Source organism: Peromyscus maniculatus, chromosome 10 (genome assembly GCF_049852395.1).
Source record: "Peromyscus maniculatus bairdii isolate BWxNUB_F1_BW_parent chromosome 10, HU_Pman_BW_mat_3.1, whole genome shotgun sequence".
Taxonomy (NCBI): domain Eukaryota; kingdom Metazoa; phylum Chordata; class Mammalia; order Rodentia; family Cricetidae; genus Peromyscus; species Peromyscus maniculatus.
Genome location: NC_134861.1, coordinates 51,380,506 through 51,386,505, shown reverse-complemented (window position 1 = coordinate 51,386,505; position 6,000 = coordinate 51,380,506).

Below are 6,000 nucleotides of genomic sequence, written 5' to 3'. Positions count from 1 at the left end.
GCTGGCAAGGCAATCTGATTTTTAATTACTCCGTTGTTTCCAGCACATAATGGCCATGGATTGTTCAACACCAGCCCCATGATGTGAGCTGCATTTTGCTCCCCTCCTGCTTTCTTTGCAGTACAGAATCGACAAAATGTAACACTCCGTCCGACTAATAAGAAAGCGTGAAAACTAATTGGTATTCTCTGTTTTCAAATATTTGCATCCTCAAGCCTCTCTGCCTAAGAATGCCTGACAGAGTCTCTTCATTATCTCATTATGCTATAATTATTGCATACTCAATTGCCAGGCCTGAGAGTAATTCATTTATGCCGTGCATCAATATAAGTTTGTGCCCGTACAACCAGACTGAGCCAACCTTAGAGCTCAGTTTTGCTTATCTCCTCTCAATTCAATACATAAATGTGTTTTCTCTTTATATTAAAGGAAGGAAAATTTAAATCCATACACCAACTATCCCAGCTCCTAAGGCTCTTAGAAATGCCTTTGCTATTGTATTATACTACACTCAGAAAAAATCAAAAAGCATCTTCTAATGTCTCTGAGTGCCTGCTCAATCCTGCCATTCCAAACGTGGCATCAGGCTATATTCATTCAATAAATACTTCCAAAGTTCACAGGGTATTCCCATTCAATAAATATTTCCAAAGTTCTCAGGTCTCTCCTCTTGCTTTTGAGATAGTTACTGCCTCTTCACCTATTTCTTATCCTTCAAGTTAGTTTTATTCAATTATATTCATTCTATTTAAATAAGCACCTACTTCATAAGCCCCAGCATAGAGATTTAAAAGTGGCACATTCTAAATACATTTTTATATTATTTTATATTTATAAACACTTTTTTTAAAAAAAGTGTAACTTCATTATGCAAAGTAATGAGTTCCATAATGGCATCTTCTTCTTACACATGTATCATTATACTATGTTTTCATATTCTCCTCTTCCGGTTCCAGATGGTTCTCCTTATTCTCCTAGTCAGGCCTATCTTCTGTCTTCCTATAACATATATGTCATTACCGTCTCTATTGTCCACCCCCCTTAACATTTCATTCTCCCCTCTCATGGTAGATTTTCTAGTTTGTGACCTACACACTCACATAACTTTAAAAACAGTTTCCATACACATAATTTCAAAAATATTTCCTGTGTGAATAGAAACATGCAGTATTAATTTCTTTCTCAACCTGTTTTTTTTTCCACTTAACGTGATATTCAGCTGCATGAATAGCTCCCAGAAACTGTTATGGCTTTTCTTAATGGTTATATAAATTTAGATTGTGTATATGTACCATATTTACTTTACTTATGCATCTCTGGATAGACATATAAGGTCATTCCATTTTCTGGTTATCCTGAATAGTGAGGCTATAAACATGAATTTGCACGTGTCTCTGTGATATTTTGATTTATATTTCTTAAGCTATCTTCCCAAAATAATATAGCTAGGAATATTGTGTTTATATTTTCTTATTTTTGAAGAAAACTCATGCCTCTTCCCACATTTGCATTAGAAACACCAGTGTATGAGGAATGTCTTCTGCCCCACATCATTGTCATTGTAAGCATTTAATTTTATTTTCTCAACTTTACGCATTCCGACTGGGGTGACATGGAATTGCAAAACAGTTTTAATTTGCATTTCCATAATGGCTGGGGAGGTTGGAACTTTTTTTCTGGTAGGTATGGGACATTTGTATTTTTCCTTTGGAAAATTATCTATTCACTACATTAGCCAATTTTTTGACTTGATTTTTTTCTTAGTGCTTCATTTTACAGTTATTTATATATCCTAAATGCAAAGTTCCTGTCAGATGCATAGTGGCAAACATTTTGTAGAATCTGTTGGTTGTATCCATATACTAATCTTTGTTTCATTTGTCATGGATAATTTTTTTTTTAGTTTCATAAAACCCCACTTGTCAGTTGTTGGATATATGCACACACACACACACACACACACACACACACACACACACACATATATGATGATGCCATAATGAAAACTATTAATTTGTATGTGAATCTGAATCAAGCAAGAAAGTGTTTTAGATCAAGCACATATTAATCAATCTCAATTTCAAGTAACTTTTAGCATTTTTTTAAGAGTGTATGTGTGTGGGTGTGCATGCATGCATGTACACGCACACATGCATGCTAAATATCACTTATGTATTTGAAGAGGGTTAACAATGATCTTTCTTTGTAGCTTATGTTGATCTGGAACTCTGTTGCAGGTTATGGTCTCAAATGCATGATCCTCCTGCTTCAGCATCCCAAACGCTGAAATGACAGGTGTGTACCAACAAACCAAGTCAACATTTTCTTTTTTAATATCTTTATTCTATATATTTTATGTGTTTTTTAAAATCTGTCTTTTTAACATACATTTTTATATGTGATTTATATAAGCTAATACTTTATTTTACTCAACTTTATTTTAGTTGATGTAAATTTCACTGCTGTCTTTTTAAGATGCATTCTTATTATTGTTCATTTCATTTCAATAGAAAATTAATTACCAATGCAACTCTATCATAACTTAAGTTAAAAAATAAAATAAAGAGAAATTATGACCTTGAAAAATATCATTCGTTTATGGTCTTTGTTTCAAAGGGAAGTTTCCTTGATGAGGGGATAAAGACTATGTTTATCTCTGGATATAAAGGCAAAAGTTTATACATTGTTGTTAGAGACTATGCTGATTTAGTGAATTAAAGTTTGTAGATTCTCTTCCAATGATCATGACATAAAGTCTTACCAATATGACTGAACAAACATGAGCTGAACAAGGAGGATGCCAGTGGATATACCAAAGTGGACAGGGAGAAGCACAGGAGGCCTGGTCTTTCCCAGTTCTGAGCACACCAATAGGTTGTCCAGTGTCAAACAATCAGTCCCCCAAACAAGAAACATTATGTGCTCTGAACATACATATATATGCATGGGATAACAATTATTGAAAAGAGACCTAGAATTTGTTGTAATTATATTGCTATCTGATGAAAATAAAAATTTTAACAAAGAAATATTTACATCTTAATACACACTCTGTCCATTGCTATCTTTGTTTATAGCTTAAACATGCATAAAAATACTGAAATGAAGCTGCTGTTGTGGCCATTCTAGAGCCCAAAAGGGAAATCACAAATCTTTCCTAGTTTTCATGACACCGCATGGGGAAGTTTAAATGTGACTAAATATTGTTAATATTTATTGGCAATACTATATATGAATACTATGAATCAGAATTTTCAAACAATATAAAATCCAATTCTTCAGGTAAATTCTGAATAAGTCTTTTTATTTTCTGTCTTGAACCTAAATGACAAGTGTAAGGTGTTACCTGATAAGAACTGGTTGAACCAAATAGAATATTCAGTAACAATATACACTAAGCAAGGACTCGGAAGAAGTAAAAAGCAAATCATTGTTTCAGCAATGTGTAATTCTAGATATGTGACCTAGATCCTTATGCAAAGAAAATTTTCTGTAGTTTAGAAGCCAGGCCTTGTAAAAATCCATCTTAAAGTTTCTAATGTCAAGGACCTATATTGTAGTAGGTTCTATAAGGCACAGCCTAGGCATCTTCTGTTTTCCCGGGAGAAGGCAAGACAAGGAAAACTGAGAGAAGCTGAAATAAAAAAAAGCAAATTCACCTTGAAACACTAGATGTAGGAAGTATCTCAGCTCCTTATGAGCAAATGTATCTATAAAAAATCTGAGTATCCAATGCAAGAGGGAAGGAATTCAAACTTTAAATTCTAATAGCTGATGAAATTATAACTTAAAAGAAATCTTTGAGGAATTTTCCCCCTAGGTTATCTGAAGTCCTTATAAGAAATGTATAGGATTGACACTTTTATGCTCCTTTTATAATGGAGGAAATTAAGAAAGCACAACAGCAGCCAAAGTCTCACTCTTGAATTGAAGGTGCTGGTACCAAAACAATAGCCAGTATAGTTACGGTACATCTCCTTTTCCCATGCATTATTTCTGGTGAGAAATTCATCCTTTGAAGGCAAAGTTCAAATGTTAGCATCATCCAAGAAAGATGAGAGTGGTGGATTACAAAGTTAAAATACAAATGGCTAATCCTTCCTTTGATTTAAACAGGTATTACCAAAACATTGTCTTAAAAGATGATTTTGGAAAAATGCCCTCCAAAGTGGGCCACAACAGAGGATCTGAGGAATATTTAAAAAATACAACTTTCTTACTACTTTGTCTTAAATAGAAACTGAAAGACAACAATAAAAACTTGTATATACATATATACAAACATAATATTTGTTTGTGAAGGTGTGGTACTGTTTTTGCATCAATAATCTCATTAAAATAAATATTATTAAAAAGAAACATAACAGTAATAATCACATTAATGGAAATTATTGTGGCAACTAAGAGGAGGAGAATAGTCATAATGATGGTGTGTATTTTATTTCATTTATTTATTTTTTTGGCTAGAAACTGAAGTCATCCTATGTGCATAATGCAGAACTTAACAAACTAAAGTCTGAGGAAAAGTTTTGAGAATCATAAGTGCCAGAATATTCACCAAGAAAATTGTAACTGTATCACTCATTGTCCTGATGTTTTCTTGCTTCATCATAGTGACCAGCCAAAGGGTATACTGGTTGTTACATATATATACATGTGTGTGTGTTGTGTTTGAAATTTAAATGGTAGTTGCAAATCACAGGGCTAAGAGACTTGATTTCCATGCACAGGGGTGTCATTCAGCTAACAGCTTCTATTCTAAGAAGAATGGCTTTGCCAAATCATTTATTCCATTACCCAAACTCATTTCCCAGCTGTGATCATATGCTGACATAGATGTGAATAAACAAAAACCATAGTTCTGAGGATCATGATGTTTGAACTGATTTAAAAGCCAACACCTAAGAGACATCATGGGAGTGACTTCTTATTTATTTTAATTACCTTGGCACTGAAATACTTTTAGATGGCCAATTTGTTCAGAGCTGAGGAAATTAAATGAAAGAATAAAAATAAATTGCCTTTGAACATTGAAAACCTGAGAATGCACATTTAAAATAGAATTTAATATTTACTTCTAAAATATCAAATCAACATAAAATATAAGAGTAATAGAAGACCTCCTGTGGTCTTTAATTTTTACTTAATCAAGTCAGGCTATATTTCAACTCTTTTGCTTTTCCAGTTTGTACAACATACACGGAGTTCAATCTCACTTAGTGGGATGTTACTACTCTGGATAGCAGATTTGATGTCTATCAATTAGCCTACCATGTTACCTTTGCTACATGTAAGATATTTATCTTAATGTTTATTTTTGAAAGTATTAACAGGTAAATGTATGTGGATATGTAGATTATGTCATTATATCAATTGAGAGATAGCATGTTACACACACACACACACACACACACACACACATATATATACATAATATATATATATAAAACAAAAATTCATTCTCAGAAAGTGTTATGAATTTATTGAACAAAGAGAGTGAAAGGTTTGCAGTTGTCTGATTTTCTATTTCTTAAATATTAAAACCAAAGCTGGACAAGGTGGAGCATGGCTTTAATCCCAGGACTCAAGAAACAGAAGCAGGAGGATCTTTGTGAGTTCGGGGACATCCTGGTCTACATGGTGAATTCAAAGCCAGCCAGAACTACAGAGATAGTCTCTGACTCAAAAAAAAATCAACCCCCCCCCAAAAAAAACCAACAAAAATAAGCATCACAAATCAAGTTATATACAAATGTTACAAATTATAGGAAAACCACAAATCACAAATTGTGTATGGCATGGGATAACTCTATGCAGATTTGCAGAGGTAATAATTTATTCTGATTTTATTTAAACACATTCAATATTACACTTGAGGATGGAAAGTTATGATTATTCTAATTTTAACATATTAGATTGTTATTGACAATACAAACTATGTAATCTTAAGGATCCATCAAAGATTTATGCCACACAAAGAATTCAGTCATCACCTGTACT